We start from the raw sequence: 10,199 nt of genomic DNA, 5'->3' as shown, positions 1-10,199 counted from the left end.
GTTTGGTTTATATTTGGATTTTTTTCACCATCAGTGCTGGTACATCATCCCCACCACTATCCTGCCCCTACATTCCTGACCTCTGGATAGTGAAACTGTCCCTGTGAAAATAACCCTGTTACACTGCCCAGAGAGAGGGAGCCATGGCTGCAGAGAACCCTGTGGAAAGCCTGCAGGAGGAAGCTACATGTCCCGTCTGTCTGGGGTATTTCACAGAACCTGTCACTTGGGAGTGTGGGCACAATTTCTGCCGAGCCTGCATCAGCCAGTGCTGGGAGGGATCCGATACAGCCGCCTCCTGCCCTCAGTGCAGAGAAACTGTGCAACAGAGAAACTTCAGGCCCAACAGGCAGCTGGCAAATGTAGAAATAGCCAAAGGGCAGACTTTTCAGGCAGCAAAGGGAGCAGGAGGGGACGGGGTCTGTGGGGAACACCAGGAGGCTCTGAAACTCTTCTGTGAAGAGGATGAAACCCCCGTCTGTGTGGTGTGTGACAGATCCCAGGCTCACAGTGCTCACACGGTGGTTCCTATAGAGGTAGCTGCTCAGGAGTACAAGGTAGGGAATTGCTGTCAAATTGAATGGGTAATAACTTTGGATTTTAGTTACAAGGTTCATTTCACTGGAAGTTGCCTGTTACAAGTGTATCTGTATTATTCAGCTCTCCAAAGCTTTCATTGTATGGGAGGTGCTATTGAAAAATAAATGATCTGGCAGAGTGGCAAGAAGGGCAAAAAATGGTCTTTAAAGATACCTGATATGGGAGACTTTTATCTCAGAAGCTGAATCCTTGTCAAAACCAGCTCCCATTGGTGAAATAAGGGAACTTTTTTTACCATAGGTGCTGACCGTGTGGGTCATGCTGGCAGGCCCTGCTGATCAGTGCCTCCCTGTGCCTCCTGCCTGTCGAGTTCAGCTGTGGGGGCTATGGGGGGGGGAAGAGGAGGAGTAAGAAGTAGTGCCTTGGGGGGATGGGGCAGAATGGGGTGAGTAGAGTTGGGGTGGGGCTTTGGGGAAAGGGGTGGAGTGGGGGCAGGGCGAGCCCCTCTCTTTGGAAAGTTGGCCTCAGTGATGTTTACAGAATGGAAGCTGTTAAATGATCAGTGAGGCTTGAATCACAAGAGCTGCAGGCTGGTCTATGTGAGAATGCTGCCTTCAGGCTGGAGATGGGGAAGTTACAACATCAACAGCTTGTTACTGATTTGTATCATAGAACTTATTAGTTTTATTTGGATCACAGCAGCCCCCACATACACCAAATGAGATCTGAGCTCCGCATAAAACACAATGAGGGACAATGTCCACCTTGAGCAGGTTGCAGATGAAGTAGACAAGACAGACGGGGGGGGGGAGGGAAACTGAGGCACGGAGAGGACAGTGACTTGTCCAAGGTCATGCAGCAGGTCAGTGGCAAAATTGGGAATACAACCAAGATATCAGAAGGCCCAGTTCAGTGCCCAAACAGCTAGACCAGGCTGCCACCCCCACAGCAGCACTGAACAGTGATGAAGTGTGGCCATTAGGAAGGAAAGATTCCTTGATAAACACCCCAGGCCCAGCAGGGAGATGAAGTTTCTCACTGGGATTCTGAATTCCCTTTTTGGTCCATGAAGGATTAAACTCAGATGCTGGCCTGCACTAGAGGAGGTCACTGTGCTAAATGCTGCATGGACCCTGAGCACCTTGAATCCACACACAAAAGGGCTCCAAACAGCTCAGCTCCATGCCAAATACCACTGGGATTACACTGGATTGCAGCAAAACTAACCCCTGGGCGGTGCTGACCTGGGTCAGTCTGACCTGTTCTGTGGTGTATGTGGGCAAGGACCAGCCACAGTGGTTCCATGAGTCCCACAATGCAGCCTCTTCACATCTCTCAGGATCTGCTGCTTCTGTGATCTTTCCAGGGACTGGGACTGTAGGTATTTACCCAGAAGGCATTGCTGCTGAGAGTGTTCAGGACAGCACTAGGGCAAAGCCCAACCGTTCTTACCACAAATCAGCCTGTCTAATGGGGCTTGGCCCTAATGCTTAGACCAGGTCTGTCCAACCAGTGCAGTCCCCAGGGCTTCAGGGCAGGAATTCAATGAGGACTTGGCTCCTGAGAGAATCCCAGCCCATATTTTGAGCCTAGGTGGTCTCTGGGATTTTTGTCTCTTTGTTAATTTAGTCTTCTGAAAACCACATGAATTGATTCACCACCACGTGACTCCAGTTTCATGTTACGTACTGTACTACTAATGAATTAATAAATATCAATTACCCTTGGATAATTGAAGTCGCTCTTTAAAGACTGAACCTGAATTGGTAACAAGTCGGAATATGATATGTTCCCAATCTCCATTGTCAGATTTCATTTTCCAGGTGGCTCTCATGTCATCAGCCGATTAGGACCAACAGTCACCTTGGGTTTGGGAGGAAAAACATCCCCCTACACACCCCTCTAAGCCCTCAGAATGAAACCTCCCAATCATCTCTGTTTCCACAGGAAAAAATCCAGGCCCAATTGAAGACTCTGAGGGAAGAGAAAGAAAAGCTCCTGGGATTTAAAGAGATTGGAGCGGGGAAAAGCCAGGAGTATTTGGAATGTGCCTGTTGTTACTAACCTGTGAAGACTTGTGGTGAGAGGTCTGTTTGTAGTCAGATTCCTCTGCGGTCTTGGTGAATGTGGGCATGTCTGTGTTTCTCCATGATCATGGACTGTGAGATGGGGAGACACATGGCAGGATCTGCCCAACAACCCTGAGAGATTTGACACTTATGCCTCTGTGCATAGGCAGGGGTGGGCAAATGGCTCCACTGTCGCAGCGCGGCAAACCGCAGGGTCCATGCTCCCGGGCCGGAGTGCCTGGCTGAGCGCAGCAAGCCGCCGGCCCCTCCCCCACCTCCCCCCTCCCCTGGAGCCATGCCGCCATGCGCGCAGCGCTCTGGGGGCTGGGGTTGCCTGCTCCTGCGGGGCAGTGTTTGGGTCCGCGGGGAGGCTAGGAGCCTCATCTCATGGTGAGGGGTCCAAGGCCAGGGGGGTTGGATAAGGGGTGGGGGCAGTCAGGAGACAGGGTGCAGGGTGGGTTGGATAGGGGGTGGGATCCTGGGGGGTGATTAGGGGTGGGGGGTCACAGGAGGGGGCAGTCAGGGAGCAGGGGGGTTTGGATGGGGCATGGAAGTCCCGGGGTCTGTCGGGGTGGGGGGTGGTTAGGGGTCAGGGCAGTCAGGGGACAGGGAGCAAGGAAGGTCCTGGGGGGGCAGGCAGTGTGGGGGGGTGTCTCTGGAGGGGAGGGTCAGGGGACAAGGAGCTGGGGGGGTTGGATGAGTCGGGAGTTCTGGAGGGGCTGTCAGGAGTCAGGGGTGTGGAGAGGGGTTGGGGGAGGCAGGGAGGAGGGGGGGTTATATGGGTCGGGAGTTCTATGGGTCCTGTCAGGGGGCGGGGAGCGGTTGGATAGGCATGGGAGTCCCGGGGGTCTGTCTGGGGGTGGGGGTGTGGATAAGGGTCGGGGCAGTCAGGGGACAGGTAGGGGGTAGGGTCCTAGGGGGGCAGTCAGGGGACAAGGAGCAGGGAGGCTTAGATGGGGGTGGGGTCCTGGTGGGCAGTTGGGGGCAGGGGTCCCAGGAGGGGGTAGTCAGGGGACAAGGAGCAGGGGGGGTTGGGGGTTCTGAGGGGGGAAGTCAGGGGGTGGGAAGTAGGAGGGAGTGGATGGGGGCAGGGTGGAGGCAGGGCTCCCTGGGTGCCCCTCCTAATGAAATGGGCTGCACACGCCTATGCCTCTGTGCTGGGCTGTGAGGGATTCACCTTGGGGAGACATTGCTGGGAGGTGCAGGTGGGGGATGGGGGAAGCTCGGCTGTGGGGGTGGCCAGAGAGCCTGTGAGGCGGAAGGGAGGGATCAGCCTTAGCCTTGAGGGGGGGATCTGGGCTGTGCAGCAGAACTGGGATCAATTCCAGGCCTCTCACCTCTCCTGTGACCCCCCTGCCCCTGAGCCGGGCCCCCAGCAGGATCTGGGTTTGTCTGGACTGTGACTGGGGGCAGGTAACATTTATCAGTGCTGGTGATGAGGCCCCGATCTTCACTTTCCCACCAGCCTCATTTGATGGGGAGAGAATATGCCCCTGGCTCTGGGTGTGGTGGGAATCCCGACTCAGCCTGTGTCCCTGAGGGAGGTGAAAACATCCCACTGCGGCCTGTGAGTTCAGTCTCTCTGGCCTCACATTGTAGTCTCTATGACTTCTTCCTGCGGACTTTCTATATTGAGTCTCTCACCCTAGAGGTTACTTTGGGTCTCAAGTCTGGACTGTCAAACCATAGAGTGCATTGCGTGATCACGGCAGAGAAGCCAATCTCATTGCCCCAGGGATTGTGCAGCCTGTTTGCCAGGGTCCTCTGTGATGCTATGTCAGACAGTGTCACTGAGACATGGGGGGCAGAAAGGGAACAGGGGACTGGGAATGAGTTGGGGGGGCAAGGGAGTTGTCATCTCAATGAAAATGAGGTGACTGTGGGGAGGCCAGAGTCAGGGACAGGGCAGGTTTCACCAGAAGGGAGAGAAAAAATATGGGAAAAGGTGAAGATAAAGTAAAACGGGAGTAAGGTCAGGAGCCCAGGGAAAGTGGGGGGGAAGCTGAAATGAGAAGAACGAAAGCAAAATAATCCTGAGAAGGAAAAAGCTCAGGGGGCACCGAAAGGGGAGGGGATAAATTCAGCAGAGAGAACTGGGTATCTGACTTGGAATGATCTGTGACATGGATCAGAGAAGAGTTCGGGAGACTCAGAGAAATAAACAAATGGAAAACAATGTGGAGGGGGGAATCCCATGCTGCCTTCAAAAATCCCAGCAGGTGATGTTAGGGTTTCCATGTTCCGTGACTGTCAAAAGGATCTTGTCCCATTCTTCTTCATGGAAGGTGATCTTGTAGCCTGCAACAACATCGATGGTGTGATGGCAGCCCTCAACATCGTTCACGATCCAGATGAGTGGAGACTGTTCATTGATTCATTGAAGACGAGTCTTAAAGCTGTTTTACTGCATAATGGCAATGTTTTGCCATCAATTCCAGTTGGTCATGCAGTCCATATGAAGGAAACCTATGACAACATGAAACAACTTTTGAGGTGCATAAACTATGACCAACATCAGTGGCAGCTTTGTGGCGATTTGAAGGTTGTTGCTCTCTTGCTTGGTCTGCAGACTGGATACACAAAGTACTGCTGTTTTCTCTGTGAATGGGATAGTCGTGCAAGAGATTCCCACTACATCAAGAAAGATTGGCCACTCCGACAGTCATTGGAGCCTGGGAGGAAAAGTGTTCAGCATCCACCACTTGTTGAATCAAGGAAGATTTTGTTACCACCCTTACACATCAAGCTGGGTCTGATGAAGAACTTTGTCAAGGCCATTGACAAAACACAAGCAGCTTTCAAGTACCTCTGTGGAAAATGTCCAAGGTTAAGTGAAGCTAAGATAAGGTAAGGTGTCTTTGTTGGTCCTCAGATTCGTGAACTTCTTCGGGATGATGCATTTGACCATGCACTGCGTGGCAAGGAAAAGACGGCATGGAAAGCCTTCCAGTTAGTGGCAATACATTTTCTCGGAAACAACCAGGCAGACAACTACAGGTTGTTGGTGGAAAACCTCCTCAAGGCATACAAAAGCCTTGGTTGCAACATGTCACTAAAGATACATTTTTTGCACTCTCCTCTAGATTTTTTTTCCACCGAATTGCGGAGCAGTGAGCGACGGAGCGATTTCACCAGGACATTGCAACAATGGAGAAACGCTATCAGGGCAAATGGAGCCCATCAATGCTTGCAGACTATTGCTGGACAGTGACAAGAGATGCTCCATTTAATGAATACAAGAGACAAGCCAAGAAGCACCGAGTAGACACTGAATAGGACTAAACTATGTATAGAATAGTTTTTTGCCTTTTGTTTCATAATAAATTTGATTTATATAACCCTTTTGCTGATTTTTAAAGTGTTACATAAACAGGACAGGTGAAATATTATCATGTAAAGCAACCATAAACACATGAAAAGACCTAGGTTTACAATTTATGATTAAAACTCTATCTACACAATATACATAGACATAAAATGTAAAAACTTAAATATCTTAGAAACAGTAGCCAATCAGTTGTTTTAATTGTCATATTTGAATTCAGCACATCAAACTACATAATAAATAGCACATTTTATCTCTGAAGCAGACTACTTCTCAAAAATTGTAGACCAGTGATATCAAAGGGTTAAGTGTATCAATATGTATTCAGGCCAATTCACTTGTGCAGATAGAGATCAAACCAGAGCTGTTAAGTGTATTGTTTTTACGTGTCTAAATCTTGTTGTTTATTATTACATTACCTTTACATTCTGTAGGCCCTGGTAATTAGATACACACTTCAGTTTAGGGTTGTTAGTGTTAAGATGAGAAGATGTCTGATGTAGAAACTTCATGAAAACTATTAAAGGTTGTTTGTTGTTATCTTACATGTAGATTGTAATTACAGGGTATATACATTTTCATTGTATATATCTTTGCAACTAAATAACCCACTAAATGTAGATGAAACCTTGCGGGATGCAAATAAAGAAGTGGCCACCTTCCATGCCAGAGGTGAACCCTGCGGAGTCGCGAGCCGGACTTTGAAAACCACTGATTTAAATCATGTCTCTTCAGATCCCCACTTCAGCTCCGTGAATAATTGTTGGGCTGTGTGTGGGCCAGCTGCTGGAGGGAACATGACACATGCTGTGCTAATGGGTTACACAAGTATTTGCCGGTCATCAGTAGAACATTTGCTGACTCTGATGTGGTGTAACCGTTAGCAACAGGAGAACCAATGAACAGATACTTGACACTTTCAGCCAAGGCAGTGGGGCTGAGTAGCTAAGACCTGGGGATTCTGTTTGGAGACCCTGATTCTATTCCCCATTTTGACTTCAGTGACCTTGTGCAACTTCTGTTAACTTATTAGCAAAGTGGGCTGCAACGGTGTCCAATACTAGGTTGCCTTCTAGGGTTGGGAATACGAAGTCATGGTCAGTCATAAGGGCTGGGGGGGGTGTGTGTGACTGCAAACACAAACAACACTCAGTAGAAGTGAGATGATTTGTACTCATGGCCTCTAGCTTGTTTCTCTCCCCCCCCCCCCCCCCCCGCCCTTGTTTTTTGTTTGTGTTTTGTCCTTGTTGTTGGAGAGCATCCCCACTCTCCCATCCCGCTGTTCCACGAAACAGTCTGGAAATGCTCATTGGCACAGTCAGCTGCAAGTGACATGGGATGAGGGATTCATGTCTCCAGCCTCCACCTCAGCCCCTGGAGGCCACTTCTCTTGGCCAAAAATAACTGCATGTCACGTGTCTGATTGATGACTGCAATTCTCAGGCAATACATTCACCAGCAACAAAAACCCAGCAGCAGTGAGATCCTCTGCCTGAGCCCATGCACCAGAGCTGACTGCATCTGGATGCCATGAAGCAGCAAGGCTGGTTAGAAGCAGGTTTCCAACCATGTAACCAGGTTGCCTGACATAACGGTAACAATGTGTCTCATCACAATGTGAGTCAGGATCTGTAACAATATTGTATCTGGTTGCTCATGAAGTAACCAGCGGCTTCCCCAGCAGCATCTCTGTCCAGCACGCCTTTCCCATTGCAGTTTAAGCTTCTTTTCTGGTTCCAGAAGGCCACTCTCCAGATTCCCTATTGAATCTGATCTCATATCCACTCTGCCACAAAAGAGTCCCGGCTGCAGTGCCCAGCCACATGAAACAGCAGCAGTATGAAGGCGTGTGACTGATGGATCCAGATCTCCATCCATGCATTCTCCAGCAAAACAAGGAGCAGTGCCAGCCTTCCCCTTAAGGAAAATAATTTCAGCTCACACCATCCAGCGGCAAGAACATACAAATTCCACAGCGTAATGCATTAAATAATGCAACATTGTATCCAGCTTTACGGCAGCCCCTGTAACAAGCCACATCCCTGGCAAACTCTCCTTTCTCACCACAGCTGGATTTCCATTTCTGGCTGATACATGCCCTCTCCACACTGAGGGAGGGGCAGACTGGGCAATAAACTTACACTGGGGTACAAGGCTGGGGAGCTGGGGGATAGTGGCTGGTGCCTTTCTCTGTGTGATTTGTGAGTGGCTCTGGGTGCATTCAGGCAATCTAGCTGGGTGTGAGGCTCCACCTACTGTTGTGCTGAGTGATATTGTGAGAGACAGCCCAGGCTGGAGATGTAAGGGGCCACAGTGGTACCCCAGATCCAGTTTGTACCCTGGGGATCCTGTCACAAGGAGAGGACTATGTCTGCTGACCAATCAGAACTTAGAACTAACAACTAACGTGGTTTGGTACCTGTTTGATTTGTACCTGAGAACAGAGAGAGGTTGGGCTTTAACCTTTGACCTTACAGCAGTAAAGACACTCACTTCACCATAAACTCCAGTGTAGTAGTACAAAGGCTGTTTATTACTGAAGTAATTAAAAGGGAAGTTTCCATTTGGAGCATGAGATGAAAAATATAATGATTATTATGACTGTATTGGACAGGGCTGGATTAACTTTTTGTGGGGTCCCCCTGGGGAATGAAGGCGCCGGGGGCAAGAGCACAGCGGACAGGGTGGATTTGATTTAAATTATGATTTAAAACTCTAGTCAGGAAGACTCGATTTAATCATGGTTTTCTACATAAAAGTGCATTCTTGTTGGTTGTTATAACTTTAATATGGGGTGGCCAACCTGTGGCTCTTCAGAAGTTAATATGTAGGTTTCATTTTCAGAAGGTACACACTATACATTTTTAAACAGTGATTTATTTTGAAAACTTTTCAGATTAGTTTTACAGCTATATCAGAAAATGAATGATTTTTTGGTTATTTCATTTACCAAAGGTAATTGAAGCACATATTTATGAAGTCATTAGGAGGTGAACTATCTCCAATTCAACAGGTTAATCATTAATAGTTGGAGGATTTTCTTGCCATGCTGTATTAGGAAGAGAACATCACCAGACAGACATTTAAATTGTTTTATTTAACTAAAACTACATTAAGTAGTCTGAATTTTTTTCTTTAACAGCAAACATATAATATTTTAACAAAAAAGCATATGTCCCTCGCTTCTCACATTTATCTCCAGATTTCTTCTCCTTGTCCAGATCTATTCCACCCCCAACAATCTTCTATTCATTGAACTTTTTGAAACTTTGCACTTTTAGAGAGAGGTACAAAGGGATTGACTCTGTGTACACAAATTTGCAGAGGGACAATAGAGTTGAGGTCTGTTATTTCTTGCCTCTATATATTATTCATTTATTTAAAAACATTTTTGCTGTTAACAAGCATGTTACCTCTGGAGACACAAAGCCACAGTTTGAGAACTGCAAAACTAAACATCTCTGATGGTATCTTCTAGACTGAACACTGAGTCCCACTGGGTAGATAGAAAGATTTACCTAAATAATCTATACAGAAGCCTGTGGAACCTCATAAAATTGGGTCCCTAATCCATGAACTATTAGAACTCATTTAGAAAACTTTTCTTAAACATTACATGAATATATTGTCTCATACCACAGAATTAGAATTTATAATCCCTATTCCATTATGAGATATCTTTGAGCTATAATGTATCTTAATTAAAACTATGTTTAGATAGGTTTTTTGCTCAAAAAGCATTTTATCAAAAAAATCTGATTTAAATCATAATAATCAGATTTTTTTTAAAAAAATCATTGATTTTATCCACCATGACAGCGGGCCATGATGGGAGGGAGGACTGGTCCCCAGCTGGAGCGAGGCAGGGGCCAGGGACAAGACTAGGACAGTGGGGCATGGTGGGGGGGGATTAGTCCCTGCTGCCTGGAGCAAGGGAGGGGCCGGGGTAAACTGCAAGCACAGCAGGGCTGGGGAGGGGGTAAACAGGATGCCCCCCACAGTCCCTGCCTACCTACCTTCTCCCTGGTTCTAGCACCCCCCTCTGCATAGCACCTGAACGGCAGACAGGGACTCCGGCTCCTCCACTCCGGGCGGCTGGGTGACAGTCCCTGGCTTTCGGCTTCTTGACCCCTGGGGAGCCCGAAGCGGCACGGTCGGTCACCCGCAGGAGCAGCAGGGAAGTGGCTGAGGGCTCCTCTCCCTCCCCCGCAGGCTGCTTGCCAGTGAGGGAGGGGAGAGGGGTGGAGACGAGAGGAGGAGTGGGT

The sequence above is a fragment of the Emys orbicularis genome, chromosome 13 (genome assembly GCF_028017835.1).
Source record: "Emys orbicularis isolate rEmyOrb1 chromosome 13, rEmyOrb1.hap1, whole genome shotgun sequence".
Lineage (NCBI taxonomy): Eukaryota > Metazoa > Chordata > Testudines > Emydidae > Emys > Emys orbicularis.
The sequence above is the reverse complement of the archived record's forward strand: the minus strand, read 5'-3'. Positions refer to the sequence as shown.